The sequence below is a fragment of the Bactrocera tryoni genome, chromosome 1, assembly GCF_016617805.1.
Source record: "Bactrocera tryoni isolate S06 chromosome 1, CSIRO_BtryS06_freeze2, whole genome shotgun sequence".
NCBI lineage: Eukaryota > Metazoa > Arthropoda > Insecta > Diptera > Tephritidae > Bactrocera > Bactrocera tryoni.
The window spans coordinates 35,813,930-35,839,643 of record NC_052499.1 but is presented as its reverse complement, the minus strand read 5'-3'; the positions used below and the strand labels follow the sequence as shown (position 1 = coordinate 35,839,643).

The 25,714-nt window shown below is 35.3% G+C and overlaps 1 pseudogene; it reads right to left on the bottom strand.

Annotated features, from left to right (window-relative positions):
- The window catches only part of LOC120766794, a 49,027-nt pseudogene extending 44,119 nt beyond the window's left edge, over nucleotides 1-4,908 (bottom strand).
- Nucleotides 4,909-25,714: the final 20,806 nt, after the last annotated feature.

The window sequence follows — 25,714 nt, the reverse complement described above, 5'->3', positions numbered from 1 at the left end:
CGAGTAGAAAAATCGTTCGGCTGTCTGTTGTGATTGCAGCTTCTCGACGTCGAACCTCCCTTGTTGTGGCGTGCGTTTGTTGCTGCACAGAGGCGGGTGCGAATCCTAGCTGCAACAAGATAGTGGTCCGAGTCGATGTTTGGACCTCGGAGCGCACGCACATTTAAAACACTGGAGACGTGTCTTCCATCTACCACAACATGATCGACCTGGTTGGTAGTTTTTTGATCCGGAGACAGCCAGGTAGCTTGATGAATCTTCTTATGCTGGAATCTAGTACTACAGATAACCATATTTCGGGCCCCGGCGAAGTCGATCAGCCTCAACCCATTTGGGGATGTTTCCTCGTGGAGGCTGAATTTACCGACCGTAGTGCCAAAGATACCTTCTTTGCCCACCCTGGCGTTAAAGTCGCCAAGCACGATTTTGACATCGTGGCGGGGGCATCCTTCATAAGTGCGCTCCAAGCATCTTTGGTCACATCGTCCTTCTCTTCCGTCGGGGCGTGGGCGCAAAACAGCGATATGCTGAAGAACCTCGCTTTGATGCGGTTTGTGGCTAGACGTTCATTCACCGCAGTGAATGATAGTACTCGGCGACGGAGTCTCTCTCCCACCACGAATCCAACACCAAACTTGCGCTCCTTTATATGGCCACTGTAGTAAATGTCACAAGGACCTACTCGTCTCTGTCCTTATCCCGTCCATCGCATTTCTTGAACGGCGGTGATGTCATCCTTTATTTTTACGAAGACATCATTCAGCTGGGCAGCGGCACCTTCCCAATTAAGAGACCGGACGTTCCGGGTGCATGCCCTCAATTCGTAGTCCTTATTTCATTTGCCATGGTCGTCATCAAAAGGGAGATCTCTTATCCGAGGCTGTTGTTGTTTTTTCATTGGAGTGTTTTTTTTACTTGGCGGGTCCCAAACCCAGCGCACAACCCTATGCAGGGGATGTTTCGCCTTCTCACTTTAGCTCACCTTCGAACGGATGTCCTTAGCTACCCAGAGGATACTTGGTCAAAGACCGGAAGTAGTGAGCTGCTTGAGTCATATGTAAAAGAATCGTTTCTGGCCACTCCCAAATGAATGGCGATCAGAGAACTTTCCTCACTTGCGTGAACTTCTACATATGACTCCATCTTATAAATTAGTTATAAAGAACCAAATTTCTGCATCTGTTTTAGCAATCTGACGGTGAAACGAAAACCTAAAATTTTAAGTGAGCAAAAGCAGAAAGCGCCTCTATTAAAACCACACCATAAACTCTCATCTCAGTTTTGCTCGAAATCACATGAATAAAGACTGCCATCAGGTAAGATTAAGAAAATATTTTAATAAAACAGTTGCAGGAAAGTAGACAAAGTGCTTACAAAAAAACTTTACTATTGGTAATTTTTTCCGATGAGAAAATGTTCAACCTTGATGATCTAGACCACTTTTTGGGATACTAGAGATATGTATTTACGATAAAAACCGCGATATTTTTTAAATTGCAATATCGGCGGAAGCTCACCTATGGCTTGGAGCGCACTTTCAAATTCTGAGACAGTACCGTTGGCATTCCCTTCTTGCCGAATGAATAGTTCCGAGTACCTGGAAGTATTAGAAGCAAATCTGCTACCCTATATACACAGTCATCCATAAAACTCTTTCTATTTTCAACAAGACTACGCAGGAATCCATACGAGCAGGCCAACGAAAAGATGGCTTCAACGTAAAAATATCAATCTTTTGGAATGGCCAGCTTGTTCTCCTGATGTAAGAAAGGTGTACGAGGAATATCGTCAATTTAATTCTATTTCTAAACTGAAAACATATATTTTGGATACATGGGCTTTATTAACCCGAGAAATGGACTGATAACAAATATAAATAATAAGATAACAAATATTTTCAAAGACGCAAAAAATCAGTATGGTAAAGGATTACCGCAGAATTTAGAGAAAATACAGCACCACACATTTTTCAAAAAAATAACGCAGAGGACCTAGGGCTTTCAATTGTTTAAGAGATATACTAAAGGGCTTTTATTATGCAGGCGCTTTACAAATTTTGAAAATGGATTATGATGGATGATTCCCAACCATTTAAACAAAAATTTAACAGCAACAACAACAACACCAACAAAAACAATAATTATATGAAGAATAGAAAAAACATCGAAATAATATACTAATACAAAGGAAATTTACAATAGATTAAGCAATTGAAGCTTTCAGAAAAGATTTGATAAAAAAAAGAAATGGATATGGGCAAGTATGAATTTAGACACCATAATTTAAAATATGATACTATGATATAAAAATTAAGTGTAATTAGTAAATTATTTATTGTTTTCATTATAATGAAAACGAAATACACTGTACAGAATGATCAATCAACAGAGAGAGAGAATACATGTTTGATCGATCGATATTGAAACAATTGATATTAATAATTATTCTCAAACATTCTGACAGACGACAGCGCTAATATACATTAGCGGGCTTAATTTACATTTACTTGCGCATTTGACCCATGTTAATGCAACTTTGTAATGCACAAGAACTTCGTGCATTTAGTTGAATTTACTGTTCAAATTACTTGAACAATAATATACAGTCCACTATCAGTTGACTGCATACAAAAATGCAGCAAATAAAAGAAAAATATGTCATAAGAATACAGTACAGAAAAACAACCGTTATGGTGGTTATTGTATTCGTGATCATAAAAAACACAGGTCCACAAAAAAATTCAATGACAGGTTCCTTTGACCAAACATGGTGTAATGTATGTATTTTGGACCGCTAAACCCGAATTTGAAGTCCGTTTTGCTCCATCACGTCAGGATTTTTTCCTAACCTCAAAATACATGTCGGATTTTACTTGACAGAAAAAAATTAAAAAATATTAACGGATTTAGCTTAATTTTGGGATAGAGGGGTTTTGAGGAGTCCCTGATTACGAAATTAAAGACAAATTTTCAAAATACAAAATGCGGATCCAATATGGCCGTCGAAATTCTTGAATTTTCAAAAAATTCTTCAATTTTTAAGAAATTCTTCTTGGGTGACTTTAGTGAAGAGCAGGGCGAGAGATTCCACCAGGATTTACAAGAGATGGAAAAGAGACATCAGGGGGTATGCAATGACCACATGTTAGCAGACTACTGTTGGTCACTAAAAAGGGAGACTTCAAATCCACATAAAAGAAAAGCACGATGAAGACCATTTGAAACTAAAAAAACTCGCTACTATTAAATAAATTAATACAAACGAATCAGCCTTTTTGTTGACCAATCCTCCAGGGCCCTAAAACCCCTCTGTACAAAGTTTAATGAAAATTCAAGAATTTTTTTTCTGACCGCCATTTTGTATTTTGAAAATTTACCTTTAATTTCGAAATCAGTGACCTCGAAAATCCCTTGATACAAAACTTTATAAAAATTGAAAAATTTCTTAAAAATTGAAGAATTTTTTGAAAAGTCATGAATTTTGACGACCATATTGGATCCGCCATTTTGTATTTTGAAAATTTGTCTTTAATTTCGTAATCAGGGACCCCTCAAAACCCCTCTATCCCAAAATTAAGCTAAATCCGTTAATATTTTTTAATTTTTTTCTGTCAAGTAAAATCCGACATGTATTTTGAGGTTAGGAAAAAATCCTGACGTGATGGAGCGAAACGGACTTCAGATTCGGTTTCAGCGGCCCAAAATACATATAATACACCATGTTTGGTCAAAGAAACCTTTCATCGATTTTTTTTGTGGACCTGTGTAATCAAGTGCCTTCCCTACAAGAACGATGATAATCATATGATCAATCTTATGACAATCACTTTTGTCACAATTTTCTGTCACTGGCTCAGTGCAAGTTTCTATCACATTTTTAAGGGCAATATGAAAAAGGTGACCAAAACTTTTGTATACATGTGACATTGCATTTCTTTCTTACATACTGGGTTTAACAACCTGAACAACATATAGCTACTCTGCTCACTCCAACGGTGTTTAGAATAAAAACTTGTGTGATTAATGATATAAATCTCTGTCATGAATGCCTGTTATGCTTGATGTCAACATCATGCATGTGTGTCTATCACATATGATGTAAATATCATGCGGTTGTGGCAGTCATATATGATGTAAGCACATGTAAAAATTATGCATTTATTAGTTTATTGTAATTTAGTTTATTTAGAAAAAAAATTCATTTTGATTCATGTAATATTCATTCATTTATTAATTCATATAATATTATAAAAAAATTGTACAAAAATAAAAAAAAATTAATGTATAATTAAAGCTACATTTTTTTGTTTTAATTTGTTCAGTTTTTAAATTTAATTATTGTTTCCGTTTGTTTTTGAAATAAGTACGCTGCTTTAATCTGTGATGGCTGAGCAGTATTGACCGCTTTATATTTTGTTCGAAACTCCTACACCCTTGTTGTTGAAACACATCTAAATTAAAAGAAAAATATACATATATAAGTAAACATTTTAAGTAAACATTAAGTTGAAATTATATATATGTATGTACTTTTTAAAATGGTATCAACCAGCGCCAACTTGCATAGGGATTTCTTGCTCCATCTGCCATCCCAATTATATCCAATCAAGAGCTCATCTGAGAAAACCTTCGGTATTACGTCTGCCACATTATCACTGGCGCCTTTAAGTTTATGGAGGATTGTAGTCTTAAAAGAAGTAAAAGTATTGCAACTAGTAGTAAACTTATTATATTTTATTTTGTAGGTTACCATTGTTTGGGCATAGTCTTGGCTTTGCAGTCTATTTTCCACTTCCGCAACTGTTGCTTGCGACTCCATCGGAAAAGTGCTAGCGACGTCGTCCAGCTCTTTGTCAATCACTTCGCCGGTCATGCGGCACACTGACTGCTCCACTCGTTTTAAGAGAACTTTGCACTCTCTGATCGACTACAAAACCTCAGCCTTTTCGACAATCTAAGAAATACATACCACTGAAGGATCAGGTTCCCTATTGTTTACAAGAGGAATCCTTTCAAAAAACGCACTAGAACTTACACTTCCACTTTCACTTTCCCCTTTCAAACATTTTTGTATAACTTTTATTTTGGACTGGAAAGTCCTTTTTTCTTTAGAAAGACAATTATCAAAATTTCTTCTTTTCATTTCACTTATTTTTTTATTGTTTCAAAATATATTCCACTTCGAAATACTTATATTAACTTTAATTTTATTTCACTTGCACTTGTTTTCTTCTACTTCCACTATATTTTCGATGTTTAATAAGAATAAGATATCTTGAGAGCCGCAGCATTTTTTCGTGGAATTTTCGAGCATTACAACGGCTGATATACATACAGAGTATGTATGCATGTATGTCTACACTGTATGTATATCAGCTATTTCAGTATTGCACGTGTAGGGATCCCTACATCGCGATTAGTCACACACACACACACACATACTTACATAAACAAACAAATAGAAATGCAATAGATGCAAACGTAAAAACTTCATAAAAAAAACGCTTAAGAAACGGTCAAGAAACTTTCCTGCGATAAATTTACTTGTGCTAGTACGCAGCTCTCAAGAAATCTAGTACTAATTTTTGATACTTTTTTCAGTAAAATGTGAATATGGCAAACCTGGTTTTGCGAAGAAACATAAAATCAACAATTGTTTCTTGAAGGAAATTCGAAGTAATCGTCAAATTCATCCTAAATTAGTTTAAATCATTATTATGAAGTATATTCCATTTTGAAATGTTGTATAAAACCTACCAATCAACAACATTTCTCAAATCTCAATGAAAATATTTATGTTACCATACACGTACACACATACATATTTCGCACAAAGTTTGTTTTCTTTGTTTATTCTCTCTTGCTCTTCTAATGTAGATCATTCACAATGCATAACCAATCTCAAAATTACTTGAGAAATAATGTATTTTTTTCTTGAGCAATTACTTGAGAGCTGCGTACCAACCTTTAAGCAGTTTTATATTGCTAATTAAATTATGTGCAAGTATATTAACAAAAACAAATTTTAATATTTTGAGATGGCAGAAAATAAACAACGCACAGTTTGCTATCCATTTCTCCAATATTCTTAACTTTTTCGCACACTTTTTCCGCAATACAATCAGTTATTGCTTTTTATTTCACTCTATTATATTTTAACGTAGTTAATAATAAACGAATTTTTACGTTAAATTTATATTGATTTTCCAAAAATACCAAAATTTCTATTAATAATTTGTCTTATTCATTTTTATTTCACTTTTTGTTTTAATAAATAAACAAATTGCACTATCAGCTGTCTAAATTCACAAGTCTGCCGTCTGTCACCATAAAATTTCAATGCGCATTAACATTGCTTAAGGCGCATTAATTCTGCTCGTCTGTCAGGATATATGACAGTACAGTAAAATTTAAAAAATGATGTTAAATTGTTCTTTGTTTAAATTATTCAATTATCTCATATATATTTAACAAAGGGCGAAATACTGAAGCAGGGTGAAAAACTTTCCAAAAGATTTATTAAAGAAAAACATTATTGATACCTGAAAATAAAAGACAAATACTCATTGTGTTCAGCACATGACATGCGTCTTTGAAGTGCTGAACACAATGACCGCGACAGACTGCAAACAACATCTGTCAAATATTAAAATACACACGTTCTTATTGACACAGTTATTTTGACAGCTGCACGACCACATGACTGCAGGCCGACAGTTGTCGCTCCCGCTAACTCCATCATATCCCTGCAAGACGGTGGTAACAGACAAACACATTGAAACATCTTCAGCTGTTCACTAACACTGTTACATTTTCTGGAATTTTCAATTGAATGGGAGAATACGTAAGTAAGATAGAGAAAAATTATCGACATTCTAAACATATTGTATTATTAACTTGTTAGAATAGGAGAGACGAATGCCCAATTTTTCAAGAAGAAAAAAACGAAAAGCGCAGTTTATTTTAGATTTTTAAGAGGTAAGTTCGTTATTTTATAATTTGATATTTTATAATTAATTTCTTATACATATATATGTATACGTTTAAGTAAATATTTGATTATTTTGATTTTATTATTAAATAAAGCGAAATAATAAAAACAACTGAATTGTATTTAAAAGAATTGAATTTGCTAGAAGTAACAAATGGGTAACAAATAATCTTGTTACTGCTTATTCCTACTAACAAGTTTATATGTTATAGGTAACTGTGAAGAGATTTGCTAACAAATGTATGTATTCTGTTAGAACAAGGCAGCATGCGATATTTGCCATTGTTTAAAGCGAGAAAACCATTGAACATTAAATAGCTATGTGTTACTTTTTTCCCACTTACTGAACAAAAGTAACAAATATTTTAACGAATGCAAAAGTGAACAATAACAAGTCGCTTACACGTTTGCTAACAGCTACCCGTCTTGCAGGGATTCTTATATTTGCCAACAGCAGTAGGACGACAGTAGAGGTGACAGTAGAAAGAGGAGGTACAGTGGTGATGCCACTAATATGTAAAATGTAAAATTATTCACAGCTCTAACAAATTTGACATTATTTTACAAATAAAAGCATAAAATTGCTCTATTATATCATTTGTAATAACAATTGATAATTTAAAACAAACATATTTACATATTTACTTATTTTTTTGCATACAAATTTTCACTTTAAACAAAATATTAAAATTTCATTGAAGTGTAAGGTATTAGTATGGCCACAATGAAATTGTGTACATACAAAATGGACAACTGCGTTGTTTTGTGTGTACCGGCCATTGTTATGTTGCTGCCTTCTTACAAATGTTCATGTAGCAGCCTTCACGATGCCATTTTCAGTTCACTGTTGTGCTGCTGCAGTCTGCCGCGGTCATTGTGTTCAGCACTTCAATCGTTGTTTTATTACCCTTTTTGGGTTTTTCTTTCGGCACTGTTGACAATTATGTTTTCTCCTTCGCACTCATTCAAATAAATCAAGAAATGAAAGAAACTTTTTTTCATCGCATTTAGGTAAACAAAAAATAACCCGAAAATGTGCGTTGGTGTTAGTGCATAGAGAAAAAATGTGTAGCTGTATTGAAATATTTGACAAAAATGGGTAGCCGTGGTTGGCAGGTTAGCGCTCAGTATACACGAATTAAATATATAGGATAACGCGAGTTAAGGAATGTATTCCTTATAATAGTAACAAACATCAAAACAACCTTTTGTCTCAGTAAACAGACTGTAGAAACAACCTTGAGTTGGAACAATTGAAATGCACTATCACTACAACAAACAATCCAAAACAAACAAGTATCAAAACAACATTGAGTTTGAATACCAGAACAACCTTACCTTAAAAAAAGCAATTGTATCTAAGCAAGCAATATATATATATGTATCATGTATATGTAAACAAACCTAAACAAATAATATAATCTGTATCTTAACAAACTATCAACTAGTAACGAGTAAACATACTAGTTAGTATAAATGTAAGTAAGAACCATGTAATAAGTTAGTCTTAAGAGTATAAATAAAGAGTACACATTTCGGTGCAGCTCAAAATATATTCTTTTGACTCATTTTTACTTATGTAAAAATTAACTGGGGTCTCAACCGGAATGGCAAATTTCTTTGCTACCCAAAAAGCCAGATTTTATTCCGAAAGGAATAAATCAAAAAATTCCACCGGAACTAGGACTTCCAGACTGAATGCCTGAAAAAAGTGCAGAAACAAATGGCAATGGATATAAGTATAAGTCCTGTAACAGCGGACAATACTTCCAGAATGAATCAATAGCAGATCCTGAAAAAAACGGACAGCGGCGAATTCAGCAAAATTCACAACAGACCCTGGAACAGCGGACAGCGACAATTCCTGAAAAAGTGGAACAAGGTACAAAAGTATAGGTCCTGAAATAGTGGATAATACTTTCACCAAGATTCGCAATAGACCCTGAAACAGCGGACCACGTTGAATCCTGGAAAAGATAAAAAGAAAAATACCACATTCTCACCAAGACGAGACACCAGCGTCACCACATACAAAATTAAACATGGGTAAGAGTAAACAAATATCAACGAAGAAATCTTTGGAATCAATTTCAACAACGACAACCTCCATCAGTCTCAATGGACGTGGATCGACTTTGTCAAAGAAAAAATTCAGCAATTGTTAAATGACGGAATAACACAGCTAATAATTCCAAAAAAAGCACCGAAAACAAGGCAAGCCAAAAAAGGAAAATTGTTGGTGAATTCTAGAAAACTAACGCTAATTTAAAATTAACTAAAAGAAAACCACGTATGAAACACGAAAAAATAATTAAGTATATAATATATAACGGTATTAATTATAAACGTAAAAAATTAATCAAACACTTACGAAAAGTGAAAATTTCCTTAAACACAGCCAATAATTCCAAAAAAAGGCACCGGAAACAAGGCAAGCCAAAAAAGAAAATGATTGTTGAATTTTAGAAAATTGACGCTAATTAAAAACTAAATTATAAGAGAAAAGAAAGCATCATAAGAAACATGCAAACCTAATCATTTACTATATATGTAATATAATATAAAAAAGTAAACACAAAAAATTAATCAAACACATAAAATAATTAATTATTATAAGCCGACTTTAAGCCTAGATGTTTTGATATGAGAACATTTTATTTTAACAAAGGGGAGAGTTAAGGAATGTATTCCTTATAATAGTAACAAACATCAAAACAACCTTTTGTTTCAGTAAACAGACTGTAGAAACAACCTTGAGTTGGAACAATTGAAATGCACTATCACTCCAACAAACAATCCTAAACAAACAAATATCAAAACAACATTGAGTTTGAATACCACACAACCTTATCTTAAAACAAAGCAATTGTATCTAAGCAAGCAATATATGTATATGTATGTAAACAAACCTAAACAAATAACATAATCTGTATCTTAACAAACTATCAACTAGTAATAAGTAAACATACTAGTTAGTATAAATAGAAGTAAGAACCATATAATAAGTTAGTCTTAAGAGTATAAATAAAGAGTACACATTTCGGTGCAGCTCAAAATATATTCTTTTGACTCATTTTTACTTATGGTAAAAATTAACTCGCGTGGTGCTTTTCGCTCAGTTGTCAATTTTATTCTGATTATTCTTTTTCAAACTACTTCTATTTATACTTATGTTAATACTGACGCGCAGGTCAGTTGTTTTTCAAATCTTATGTGTACATATCTACTTCTAACAAAGGAATGGAAATATTAATGGTTTTGGGACTATTTGTATTTACATTCTTATTGTTCTTATTTTTACTGATAATGAAAAGTATTTGTACACATGTGTGACTATCTACAACTATCTAGTACTTATAACTATACATAAATATTTATGTTGTCTTAGCTGCACTTAAGTTGTAAACAACCCTGCCAACCATGAGCGGGTAAAACACCAGATAATTAGCGGGTAACATGGTGGTAAACATATAGAATGTTTCTTAAGCCTGGCAGATATTTTACCTACTCACGTACGTATACATGTGATCATACATCTTTGTTGCGCTCATTCAGCAGTGTCATATAAAAAAGTATATCTGTCCTGCTCTAATATCCCCAATCGACGGCTGATGCAGGGTTGCATTTTCTCTTTTTAAATAGCTGATGCAGGGTTGCATTTTAAACAGCTGATGCAGGGTTGCATTGTTTGATTCCTACTTTTAAAATTTCAAACTAAACTTTTAATTTTCAAAATTTTTATTTTATTTTATTTTTTATATGTTTACAAAAATGTATTACAATTTATATAAATAAAAATATATTTAATTTAAAAAATATTTAATATTTAAAAAAAGATGAAATAAAAGAAAAGAATTTTTAAAACCTGAAAATAAAAGAGTGGAAAAATATTATAAAACACAAATTCCTGTAAATAAAATAAAGATTATTAATACCTGAAAATAAATAATAATTACATTGAAGAAAGATTAATTGTATAAAATGATAATAATATCTGAAAAAAAAAGATTAATATTATCTGAAAGAATAAAATATATTAAATACAAATAGTGATAAAACCTGAAAAGAAAGAATAATTAAATAAAAATCATAATAATATCTGAAATAAAAGAATAATATTATCTGATTATTTAAAATATAAGGCAAACATTGGTTTTCACATATTATATTGGATTGTGCAGGCCGCCTTAAACGCATAAAATACATACTTACATACAGTGACTCACAAAATTGATCACGCTTTAGTTGAATATTCAATTCTTTTTTCATTCCGTCTTACATATGCAGTCAAACACAAATCTGACTGAATACTTATGTTGCTTGGCGTTTGATGTACCGTTATCTATGTGTTTTACGTCGCCACCAAAATTAGCGGTAAAGTAAAATTTGATCAATGCGCAGAAGGCAAGCGTGATCAATTTTGAGACTTTCGCTCGAAGTGTTCGGACGTGCGCAAAAAAGTGAATTCATAAAATAGAATAGTTTTAATTATTTGAAAAATATAGATATAAAAGGTAAGAGAAAATATGCATACGTTTTTCCGCCGCTATAGTTGCTTATATCTTTGGCAGACATGGGAAAAAAGAACATGGTTATCTCCAATGGAGTTAAAGGCGAGGTGAAAAAATTGTTGATTGATGGTGTGACTCATCGCGAAATTTCTCGAAGGCTGAAAATCTCCGTTGGCATTGTGAGAAAAATTCGCACCAGACTTGCAGATTTATTCATTAAAAATAAAGCAGGCCGTAAAAGAATTCTTAGCTTAGTTCAGGAACGGGACGTTGTTAGGGGTATAAGAAGTGGCAAATGCGAAAATGCCGTAGAAATATGCCATAGCCGGCAAAAGAATAATAATTTAAAGGTTTCTGCAGAGACAATACGAAGAACATTACGAAATACTAGTCTAAAAGGCCGTGCGAAAGTCAAAAAGCCTCTTCTCACTGAGAGACACAAGAAGTTGCGGCTAAATTTTGCCAAAAAATACAAGACCTGGAATGCAAGTGACTGGGAGAAGGTCTTGTGGTCGGATGAGAATAAAATAAATCTTTTAGGATCGGATGGGCGCGAATGGACCTGGAGAAGCAAGGGTGCGAAATTACAGGCACACCACGTTAAGCCTACGCTGAAGTTTGGAGGAGGCTCCATTATGGTATGGGGATGCATGACGATCAATAGTGTTGGTAGGTTGGCTAAAATCGAAGGACGAATGACGGCAGAGTCTTATATTGAAATTCTGTGCAGTCATTTGCTTGGCACTATAGGAGACTTAGGTGGAAATGGGTCGGACATTGTCTTCCAACAGGACAATGATCCGAAGCACACAGCAAGAGCGACTCGCAAATGGCTCCAAGACAATAGTATTAGTACACTAGATTGGCCTCCGCAATCTCCGGACCTTAACCCCATCGAGCACCTGTGGGGTATATTAAAAAAATCGGTCGCCGGCGAAGTCGGTTCATTGAACGAATTATGGCCTATGGTGCAGCAGGCGTGGGATTCTATTTCGTCAGAAACATGCGCAAATTTGTGTTTAAGTATGCCAAGGAGAATCAAAGCCGTTATAGATGCCAAAGGTGGTTATACGAAGTATTAATATTAATTTTTAACCCTGTTAATATTAAGTCACAAAATTGATCACACTGAAATATTCTATATTTAGTTTCTTTATTGCTTTTATTTGTTGTTGTTTAATGAAATATTACTTGTGTTTTATTCCTTCATATTATATCTTTAACAAAAACATAAAAAATTTCGAAAATATCAAATCATTTACGAGTTTTTTATCATCGTTTAGATACGTATTGATACCGTGATCAATTTTGTGAGTCACTGTATGTACATACATATGTATGTAATTATTTTTGCGTATTATGTTGAACTGCGCAATTCAATTTCAAACAACACACACTTTTTCTGACATACTTACTTAACAATTTAAATTTGGTGCTTCTGATGATATTGCTGCAGCTGCTAATTCCAATGCTATAAAAACAAATCAAGTAATTATTTGCAAATTATTTAAAAAAAAATCATTCACTTACCTTCTTGTTGTACGAGCCTCCTTTACGATAGTACGATCATGAATGACATGCGTCTTTCAATCGTTTTTTTATTACCCTTTTTGGGATTTTCTTTTGTCACTATTGACAATAATGTTTTCTCCTTCGCACTCATTCAAATAAATCAAGAGATGAAAGAAACTTTTTTTCATCGCATTTAGGTAAACAAAAAATAACCTGAAAATGTGCGTTGGTGTTAGTGTATAGAGAAAAAAATGTGTAGTTGTATTGGAATTTTCGTCTCAAGCGGGTAGCCGTGGTTCGCAGGGAATGTACTCGTATATGTAAACATGTACGTATAACCAAATACATGTGTAACTGTCTATAACTATCCCCTCCCTTAAACAGATGCGTCCCGAATCTGCTTTAGGTTACCTTCGATAGTTTTCATCATCAGGTCAAAATGCTCATTTGTAAAAAGGTTACTTGGTTGCGATGGGTTGGAAAATGTGCTGATTACTGTATCTGATCTTTTACATTTTAGGTACACAATTATGGTTGTTATTAATGTACCTGTTATTGAAATGAGGACATACCAATACATATTTCGTTTTGATGCATCTTCACTAAATTTTTCTATCTTCTGTAGGTTTTGTATGTGTATTTGATGCAGGTAAGGTAGCGTTGGGATTGTGGCATGCTCGGAGATATTCAATTTGAAGCGGTTCGTTAATTCAGGCACCATAGATGGACTTTTTTCGCTCACCGGGTACTTTGTATTATTTATTAAAATATCGTTGTCGTACATTATTAAGAATGTCCCCATCAATTCATTCGTTTGGTTTCCTTCCGTTAAGATTATATTCTGGTTGTTGACTAACAGAATGTTTTCGTCGATTTGGATGATCGGAGGTACATGGTATGCTGTAGTTGTCTTACAGGTTGCCGAAATGTTGTTTAGCATTTGGTACATGCAGATATCAAATGTATCAATTTGACAGAAAGGGATAGTTACAGTTTCCTTGCAGTTATAAAGCGGACTACGGTATTTCCCGTATTTAGCAGCATATTTATTTCTTAAATCTAATATCGTGTTATTGTATACTACTGGAAAAATTTCTATTAATGGGCAAACAGAGTATACTTTTGGTATCTTTACCAAATATTTTAATATCTCATTATTAGAGTAGATCTTAACATTTCCAGCAGCCATAAGGGCACTTATACCTAGTTGGTAATTTTCTTGATTTAATACTTTCTTAATTTCGTTATCTGATAAAATTACATTATTTACTATATTTAATTTAGCGAGCGTAACTGAATAGACAACATTAGTGAGAAGCGAGATTACTCTTTGATTACGAACAGCTATTATCTGAAATAAGTCTGGATACATTTTATTTTCTACTTTCTCGTAATGATTGTACTTGAGTTTATTAATTTGAGAAGTTAACTCGTTTATCTTATTTACTAAATCAGTATTTATCTCTATCTGCTGGTTTTCAGCTTCTATTAGCCTTGTTTGCCTTTCTCCTAATATCTCGAAATCACTGTGATCCGGAGTGCCAGCAACAAATTTCAATGCAGAACCTAAAAAATTTATTGATCTAGTTTTTCTACTGCGAAAGCTCAGTGCATTAATGAGGCGAAGCATCTCGTTGGCATCGGCCTCCAAGGATTCCTTTTTCTCTTGGTTTTCGAAAAGCTTTTTAAGGTTGGATACGTCAAGGGCCACTTCCTCAAATTCAGTTATGTTTATGGTATGTACAAGATATATGTAGGTGTCATAAATAGCTACTTCTCCTTTTTGAAATGGGATATACCTGGAGTGGCTGTAATCTAGAATCTTGGCCTGGATGGTGACCATATTGAGGAGCCTGTAAAAATCAGATATTTAGCGAATGTTGTCTTTATGTACTTCTTTTCCATCTACTAGGACAGTTGAACCTAAATCCTGTTGTACTGTTCTTTCAACATATCTATTGGTTACTTTAGTACCTCTTCGTTTGTCTAACTTAATAAAAATTTTTTGACCTGGGAAGAATTTTCTATCCTTCCGATTTATATTGTGAATCTCATTTTGTTGGTTCTGAACTTTTAGTAAAAGTTCTCGAATTCTCTCTTTCTCAGGTGTTGGTAAGGAAGATATAACATCTATCGGCCTTCGGTGGATCGTTGAATGGATTGAGTTGTTATATTTTGTAACTGCTACCTGCATTAACTCTTTTATGTCCGTAAGTCCATTTTCCTGTTTTACTGTTCTAGCAATTTCGCTAAGTGTAGAGTGAAATCTCTCAACTTGGCCATTTGTACTGCTATGCATTGCAGGTGCTGTGAAGTGCGTCATATCAAAATTGTCTCGAATGACTGATTTTATTGTTTGAGAGCAAAATGTTGCTTCATTATCTGTGACTAAAATTTTTGGGTTTTTGAAAAATCCTAATATCCTAATTATTGGTACTTTTAAATCTACAATTGAACGAGAATCTATGGGTTCAATGAATGCAAACTTTGAAAATTTATCCAAGCACGTCAAAAAATATTGGCCATTTGTACTATATATATCCATGTGCAGGATTTCCCCAGGGTAAGTGGGTATTGGGGTTGATTTCATAATCTGCTTTTTGGGATGTCTAACATATTTACTTTTCGCGCAAATGCTACAATTTTTCGCAAAGTCTGTTATCTTTTTCCTCATTCTAGGAAAAAAATATTCACTAATTAATTGGAGAATATTTTCTCCAGCGGCTCGATGAGCGCGATTATGTTCTGTAGCGATTGCTTCAATTTGATCACTTTCGTTTGGTAAGTCCATAACCAAGTTTTCTGTGTGTTTAAAGCGAACCGATGGAAATAGTTCTACAATCTCATTTTGTATTTTTCCTAGCACAGTGAGTGGGCAATGAATACCATTAACAACATCTGCATTAATAGCATCTTTTAGTAAATGATATAGGGACTGAATGTCGCTAAATTGAATATCGTGACGCTTATATCCAGGAAACGGAGAAGTTACTACACGGTCAGAAGTTTGCGCTTCTGATAAAACAATTTGATTTCTAAAACTATTGATAGTTGTTGGTACGGTCTGAATAAACTGGGTAAAAGAAAGCTCGCTGTTTGTGCAGCATTGTGTACTGTACTGATCAGTATTATCGCATTGGTTCATGTGTTGAATGTACTGCCGCGAAAGGGCATCTGCTACCACATTTCCAGTACCTGGTTTGTAATGGAATTTGGGCGCAAATTCTTCTACAAAACTTCTCCAACGTTTTAGTTTTGTATTGGGGTTACGGTCCGAAATGGAAAATGTTAGCGGCTGATGGTCTGTAAATATGTTAAGGTTGTTAACGCCGTACAAATAATTTCGTAAATTCTGCAATGACCAAACAATCGCAAGCATTTCTCTTTCATTAGTAGCATAGTTTTGCTCTGCAGAAGATAGTGTGCGGGATATAAAAGTTATAGGTCTTTTCTCCTGCGATAGTACAGCTCCGATTGCTACAGAAGAAGCGTCGGTGGTTAAATCAAAAGGTTTACTAAAATCTGGAAAGCGAAGAGTAACATCTTCAGATGCAAGGATTTCTTTTAGTTTATTAAACGCCTTTTGAGCCTCCTTTGACAATGTTATTTGTTTACTACTTGAATGCTTCGTGTTTATATGGCCGTTTTCTCCCCTTAATATTTCCGTTAGCGGCTTTGCAATTTTCGCATAATCTCGAATAAATCTCCTATAATATCCTGACAGTCCTAAAAAGGAGCGTAATGCCCGAAGAGTTTTGGGTTCGTCAAATTTTAGTATGGCAAGTGTTTTATCGTCAGCTGTCTTAAGGCCATTCTCGGAAACTACAAAACCAAGGAACTCTACGCTAGTTCTGAAAAATTTGCATTTTTCCAATGCTATTCTCATATTAGCATCTAGCAGTTTTTTAATGATACTCTCTATATCGTATATGTGAGTCTCAATATTGGGAGAGAAAATTATTACGTCATCAATGTAAACATGACAACGTGCCCCGATATCTTCTCTCAATATGTCGTCTATCGCTCTCTGAAAAATACTAGGAGCATTTTTCAACCCAAAGGGCAACCTGCAAAATTCATACTTGCCGTTATTCACGGAGAAGGCTGTTTTCTCTCGATCCTTTTCAGCAAGAAAAATTTGGTGAAATCCCGACTTTAGATCGATCGTTGTAAAATACTTTGATTTTCCAAGATTCGTCAGAATCACATTTGTGTCAGGAATTGGATACCGGTCAGGAATAGTTTTTTCATTTAATTTGCGAAAATCTATTACCATCCGTAGCTTTTTGCTACCTGTCTCATCAATTCCTTTTTTGTCTACAACCCATACTGGGTTGTTATAGGAAGAGCGACTTTTGCGTATGATTTTGTTAGCGAGAAGTGACTCGACTTTGGAATTTACAAATTTTGTTGCAGACATTTGATAAGGATAAGATTTCGAATAAATAGGTTCGCTAGTTGTTGTTTTGATTGTCGCCACTACTTTAGTGTTGTATGGTAAAGCTTCTTCTGGGTCTGCAAATACTTTTTCATATGATTTCAACATATTTTGAAACTTTAGGTTTGCCCTGGGCGGAATATTTTCGACAATAGTTTGCAATGTATTAATCTGAACACATTCCAAAAAACTTCTCTGTTCCCTGCCATTATTATAGTTCAAATATCTTGTAATTGTATTTAAAACTCCGCCAATTTGCCTAAGGAAATCAAATCCTATAATTCCATCAAAACTTTCTAGATCCTTTAAAATATAAAATTCTGTTATTGTACCAAATACCTCTATCCAACATTTTTCGAAAATAGTTGTGGTACCATTAATGGATGATAAACTGAAAGGTTTTTCCAGTTTTTTGATTGACGTTAGAAATTCATGGTTAAATACATAATTTTTCGCTGTTCCCGTGTCAATAAGTAATTTAAGTTCTTTCCCATTACGTATTTTAATTAACACATACGGCAATTGAGAATTGTTATTAAAAAATTTAGTGCGACTATCCTTGGAAGTATTCTTCATTCCTTCACTTTCATATATTTGGTAATGATTCACATGCTGACCACAATTATTTTGTCTATTATTATTACTATTGTTATTGTTCTGTCTTTGGGGATTTCCTGATCTTGTTCTATAGTTAGAACGATTGAAATTTATTAAACGCATTTGCTGCCTATTATTATGCGTGTTGTTTAGCCGAGAAAAGCTGGGATCAACATCCATAGGCTCTGGTTGTGGTTGTGACAAGACTGTCCTTTCATGATTATGTGCCGTGCGATATTGAGGATGAGACATTCGGTAAGAACCACTGTTTCTATTTGCGAATGCGTTAGCAAATGTGTAGCGTTGTTGATTCATTTCTAATTCTTGTGCTAAGGCTAAAGCGGTTGATAAATCTGCCGGGCGACTTGAAAACAAAATATCATTAAGGGGTCGATTTAACCCTGAAATGAAAACACGTAAGGCATCATTCCTATACTTCTCATTAAGAAGTTTCAAGGCTTCTGTTTCCCCGTTATATTGCATAACTGCTTTATTTGTAAGGAGTGTCAGATGCTTCTCTACTGAATCGTAATAGTCCGTAATGGATTGTCTTCCCTGTCGCAAAGTGGAGAGTTCTTGCTCTAGAAGATATAACGGTCTTTTGTCCGAGTATGTTTGGTCAAGCCTTGCTATTATAGCATCAAAATTCAGGGGCGTGCTAAATGATGATAACATGGTATCCGCTGCTCCTGTTATTTTATTTCGTATTATGGCTATGGCTTGATAATACCTATTTGAGCCTAAGTATTTTTCATAAGGCTTCATAGCTGCTTTTGCAGACTGTCGCCATGATGGATATCGAACTGACTCACCGGAAAACTCGGGTACAGTCTTCACAACATCGAGTCCAATATCGCATTGGATATTTGTATCTATCTCTATGTCCTCGTACCTCAAAACTTTTGGTGGAGCAACATTTAAATTCAACGCGTCAACATTAGCTTGCACCTGCCTAATCTGTTCAGATACGCGCTGTTCCAGCTGATTCGCTACAGCTGTAGTGATTTGAGTAACTAAATCGGTAATGGCTTCTGCGGTTAACGACATTTTACACCTATTTTTTTCGCTTGTCAAAAATGTTGTTTATTTTTACAAAACTTGGATCTTATTCCTAGCGTACAATTTCAATTTTCTTAGATAATTATATTATTATAATAGGTATGCTTACATTAAGTACAGCTTCATGTCCCGTTGTCCTGGCGTGGAATTGTTGACTTCTTTTTCCTTCCCGATTGGCCTTGGCGTGGGATTGTTGACCTATTTTTCTCCGATGCCCGATTTGTCGACTTCACTTGATTTATTTTTTAGGGTGTTCTTCTGCTGTTCTATTATCCTGACATAAGGATTTTGGGAACAGACTTACAAAAACTCGTTGGGCGCCAATTAAATATATAGGATAACGCGTGGTGCTTTTCGCTCAGTTGTCAATTTTATTCTGATTATTCTTTTTCAAACTACTTCTATTTATACTTATGCTAATACTGACGCGCAGGTCAGTTGTTTTTCAAATCTTATGTGTACATATCTACTTCTAACAAAGGAATGGAAATATTAATGGTTTTGGGACTATTTGTATTTACATTCTTATTGTTCTTATTTTTACTGATAATGAAAAGTATTTGTACACATGTGTGACTATCTACAACTAGTACTTATAACTATACATAAATATTTATGTTGTCTTAGCTGCACTTAAGTTGTAAACAATGTACTCGTATATGTAAACATGTACGTATAACCAAATACATGTGTAACTGTCAATAACTCACGCACTTACAAGTCTAGCAGATAACACACGCAGCGACATCTACTTGTCATTCACGTAAACTTTGTGCGTGAAGTGCTGAACACAATGACCGCGGCAGACTGCAGCAGCACAACAGTGAACTGAAAATGGCATCGTGAAGGCTGCTACATGAACATTTGTAAGAAGGCAGCAACATAACAATGGCCGGTACACACAAAACAACGCAGTTGTCCATTTTGTATGTACACAATTTCATTGTGGCCATACTATTACCTTACACTTCAATGAAATTTTAATATTTTGTTCAAAGTGAAATTTTTATGCAAAAAATAAGTAAATAGGTCAATATTTTTGCTTTAAATTATCAATTGTTATTACAAATGATATAATAGAGCAATTTTATGCTTTTATTTGTAAAATAACTTCAAGTTTGTTAGAGCTGTGAATAATTTTACATTTTACATATTAGTGGCATCACCACTCTACCTCATCTCTCTATCTTCCATTCTACTGTCAACTCTACTGTCGTCGTACTGTCGTTGGCAAATATAGGAGGATATTGAAGTTAGCGAGAACGACAACTGTCGGACTGCAGTCGTGTAGTCGAGCAGCTGTCAAAATAACAGTGTCTATAAGAACGTGTGTATTTTAATATTTGACAGATGTAGTTTGCAGTCTGTCGCTCTATATGTGTTCAGCGCTTCAGAGGCTCCAAAAGGTACATATTACCCCTACTTTAATAGTTCTTTTCACCTAAGAGTAGTATGTATCACCTAAAAATAATCGAGATAGATATGGGGTTATTGTATATACATTAGGCCGGGTCGATTTGTGGGTAAGCAAAAAAATTGCCCATTGCTCTATGAAAATCATATTCTAGGGATCAAAATAAGAAACTTTGCCGAAGGAGCTATACCTCTGAAACGAATTCTGATGTCCCCCAATTTGGGTCGAACTTTTGGGTAGGGGTAAATTTTGAAATAGAATTGAAATTACCATTTCATTCTTATTACCTCTGAAAGTGAGGAGAACTAAAGCAATAACCACTATGGTATTTCAAAAAAATAATAAGTGAAGTGACCATTCCAAATCAAAAAGTTTACAATGAATTCACCATCCTCTACACCGCAAGATGAAGCAACTACATCAACAACTATCGAAAACCCAATGAGTCATATACCCAAGCATGATGTTGCTGTTTTTGGTGTGTCTACTGATTTGACTGATTTTAATTTACCAACCCATCTGCATATCTTGAGATATTATTTTTACTTAAGCGAACGTGCTAAAACAGAACAAAAAAAGTTTTCCCATAAATCATTCACTATTCAAGTACAAGATAAGTTGATTGGAATTTGGGAAAAACTTGGAATGGAAATAATGCAGAAAAAAAGTGTTTGTAATAAATTGAATAAATTGATTGACAAGTGTCAAGAGCAAATCAAGAGAAGAAACAACACCCAACAATTTACAGATGCGATTTACAATGCGATTTGAAGACAGCTCCATGTGCATGCGGCTGGGTTCCCGAACGCCTCAAAGGGTTCATGCACGATCAACATAATCAGAGAAGACTAACAATGAATGCATTTATGATGGAAACTGAAGAGCAAGGAGCAACGTCTATGTCATCAATGCCAATATACCAAGATCCCGATAATTCAACATACGCACCGCCACCGCCAAGAAGATATGGATAGAAGCATAAGTTCACAATACACAGAGAGATACGATTGTTTTAACTTTGCCTTGGTATGTGACAGATTTGGTGTGCCTGACAGAGTAGCGTCAGCATTGGGAACCGCTCTTTTGCAAGATTTTAAAATTAAAGATAAGCATGGGAAACCTCTCATCATGGATAAATCAAAAGTTCGCAGAGAAAAAGAGAAATGCAGAAAAGAAGTGCTTCGCAAACGGTTAGATGAAACCAATTTGTTAGCGTTTTCATTCGATGGCAGAAAAGATGATACTTTAACGATAGATAAAATTGATAGAAGTATCATACTAGGATGGTAAAAGAACCTCATCTTGTTATTTTGAATGGGGATCTCCAATTCGTTCTGAATGTCCTCTAAATGAGATGGTAAAAGAACCTCATCTTGTTATTTTGAGAGAACCCAATTCTGAATTGATTGGTTACGTAAGACTGGAACATGAAACCGCTGAATACAAAACAACCAAATTAAATGGTTTTTTCAACGATAAAAATATATCACTGGATACATTAATTGGAATATGCACTGACGGTGAGCCAACAAACACTGGCCCACACGGTGGAATTATACGACGATTCGAATTGCTGTTAAAAAGAATATTGCATTGCTTTGTTTGCCTTCTACACTTCAACGAACTTCCGTTTCGGCATTTGTTTGAAGCTTTGGATAAATCAACCAGCACTGGACCAAGATCGACAACCGGAAAACTGAGCCGTCAAATCGAAACTTGTGAAACTCTTCCGGTAAGTTATTGCTATCACTCATTTATTATAACTGTCAACCATTTTTAATTATTTTATTATTATATATTTTTAGGTGGTGGACGGCTTCCAGAAAATTGAGTTGCAAAATATGCCCCCTGCTCCAGAAAAAAAAGAATTTTCCACCGATTCGAAGTACTTATACGACATGGCCCATGCAATTTCTAGCGGCGTGGTTCCGGTGGATCTGGCTAACATCAAACCAGGGAAAATTGTACACTCTCGGTGGCTCAGCAAGGCCGCTAGATTATTGCGATTATATGTGACAACGGAAAATCCAGATGCAAATTCAAGAATTCTGGTTGAATTTATAATTACATGTTATGTGCCAATGTACTTCAATATCAAATATTACAGCTCTGTCGTGTACGGCAGTGCATTATTGTTCAAGTTCATTGGTTGGTCACGATTTCTAGAACCTCGTTTACGCAAAATTGTCAATCAAGTAATTAAAGATAATTCATATTATGCGCATTCGGAAAATATCTTGTTATCAATGTTGTTTGATGATAGGAAAGAAAAGCGCGACTGTTCCATCAAGAAAATTCTACGCTATCGAACCGATGTTGACGAGCCAATGGAACTTAGAGTTTATAAAAAACCAGATATAAACTTTAATTGCACAAGTTTTACGGAAATGATCAATTTGAATGATATAAATATCGTATTTGAACCACCATTCACGCGAAGCATTCCGTACGATACATTGAAAGAATATTTAAATCAAGATGATCCACCGTTTAATGATCCAAAAATTCCATCACACATACAAGGAACGGAACGACATGTTCGATTGCTAGCTAGCGTTTCCAAACGGGTTATACTGGAAAATGTAGAGGCTGTTATGGCGACGACATTAGAGAGCCGTGCGAAATTGCCCAGACTTGAAAGTAAAAAAGACTTCAAACAATAATTTTTTTTAGTTTCTTTTCTATAACTCACTTAAATTAATTTTTTTCATTTATATATGTTCTGACTAAATAAATTTCTTAAGAGAAAAAATAAATATTATTATAAATAAATAAATAAGAATAAAGAAAAAACATAGCCATTTAGCTGATTTTTTCATGTAAAGGCCAAAAATGGTGATTTTTTGAAATGATTGTATGGGGAACCCCCCAGGGGAGTTCCAGGGGTGTGCCACTGGCATGGGTGGATCGGCCGTCCAAAGTTAGTGGGGGTCGGTCATACATTTGGACTCGATTGGAGCACTCCAAATTGGGGGACATGGACATCAAAATTCGTTTTAGAGGTATGGTTCGTTCGGCAAAGTTTCTTATTTTGATCCCTGGAATATGATTTTCATAGAACAATGGGCGATTTTTAAATCGACCCGCCCTAATATACATTTGTATATAAATTATCAGAATGACGAGACGAGTTCAAGTAAGGGTTTCTGTCTAACCGTGCAAGGTATGTATAACTCGAGTAAAAATTAAGATATATTGACACAACTTGGTATGCGCGTTCCTTGGCTAAAAAAAGTACGAATTTTTAGATGGGTGTTATCAGACCACTTCTACGCCCACAAAACGCTATTAACTGAAACGTATAAGAAACCTTAGCTTAGTTATGCACTAAATTAAGATATAAGACTTTATAAGAACTTCTAGCGTGAAAATAGATAAAATCGGATGATACTCCGCTCTCTCCCCATATAACGGTACTGTTACAAATTAAAAAAAGCGCCATAAATTAATAACTAAATACGCCAAAAACATAGTTGACTTTGTACCGAAAATATCGGTCAATGTGTGAGGCATATAACTGAAATTCAGAGAGAATATTTTCCTAATATTAGTATGTAGGATGGAGTCACTGTTTAGAAGTTCACGCAAATGAGGAAAGTTCTCTGATCGCCATTTACTTGAGAGTGGCCAGAAACGATTCTTTTACATATGGCTCAAGGCTCTGGGTAGCCTAAGAACATCCGTTTGAAGGCAAGTTAAAGCGGGAAGGCGAAAGACACGGATGTGCGCTGGGCTTGGAGCCCGCCACATAAAAAATCCAATGAAAACTAATCGACAGCCTCGGATGAGAGACTCCCCTTCTGACAACGGCCATGGCAAACGAAATAAGAACTACGATTTGAGGGCATGCACCTGGAAGGTCCAGTCCCTTAATTGGGAACGTCCCGCAACTCAGCTGGTTAATGTCCTCGTTAGAGTGAAGGCCATATAAAGGAGCGCAAGTTCAGTGTGGGATTCGTGGTGGGAGAGAGACTCCGTCGCCGAGTATTGTCATTCACTCCGGTGGATGAACGTCTAGCCTCAATCTGCATCAAAGCGAGGTTCTTCAACATATCGCTGATTTGCACCCACGCCTCGACGGAAGAGAAGCACGATATAACCTAAGACGCCTTCTATGAGCGCAAGAGTGGGCAATGAAGGTATCTTTGGTACAACAGTCGGTAAATTCAGCCTCCAACAGGAAACATCCCCAAATTGGTTGAGGCTGATTGACTTCGCCGGGGCCCGAAATATCTGTATCACTAGATTCCAGCATAAGAAGATTCGTCAAGCTACCTGGCTGTCTCCGGATCGAAAAGCTACCAACCAGATCGATCATGTTGTGATAGACGGAAGACGCGTCTCCAATGTTTTAGATGTGCGTGCGCTCTGAGGTCCTAACATCGACTCGGACCACTATCTTGTTGCAGCCAAGATTCGCACCCGCCTCCGTGCAGCAAAAAACGCACGCCAACAAACACAAGGAAGGTTCGACGTCGAGAAGTTGCAATCACAACAGACACCCGAACGATTTTCTACTCGGCTTACACTCCATCAACAAATCGGTATAAGGGAACTGTAGAATTTCAAGCTCCTTACGTACAGCTGTAAACGAAACCATTGGTTTTCGGAAAAAGCAAGAGAACAGATGGTACGTGGAGGAGTGCCGTGTCGCAGCGGAGGGAAAACAGAATACCTACCTACCTACAACGTTACGATCGACCACAGCACGTGTGGGATGGGATAGATACCTAGAGTTGAAGAGGGAAGCGAGACGCATTTGCAGACAGAAAAAGAGATAGGCCAAAATGCGTGAGTATGAAGATCTTGACAACCTAACCGACAGGGGTAATGATCAAAAATTCTACGAAAGGATGCGGAGACTAACAGAAGGTTTCAAGACCGGAGCATACTCTTGTAGAACTGATTGGACCTTATCAGTGTGGCTTTAGACCTGGACGATGACAACAACTGATGAGTCGACCTTAGGAGTTTTCGAGAGAAAGGTTTTGAGAAAGATTTATGGTCCTTTGCACGTTGGCCACGGATGTTTAAGTCTGAGATTGAAGGACAAAACGTCGTTTAATTGCGATGGGCGCCCAACTCTCCAATCATTAATGTAATTAATGAATAATAACTCAAATATTGGCTGATATGTATATCCAACTTAAAGTCACCAGGAAGTTCGAAAATCTTTATATTAGGTATATGGGG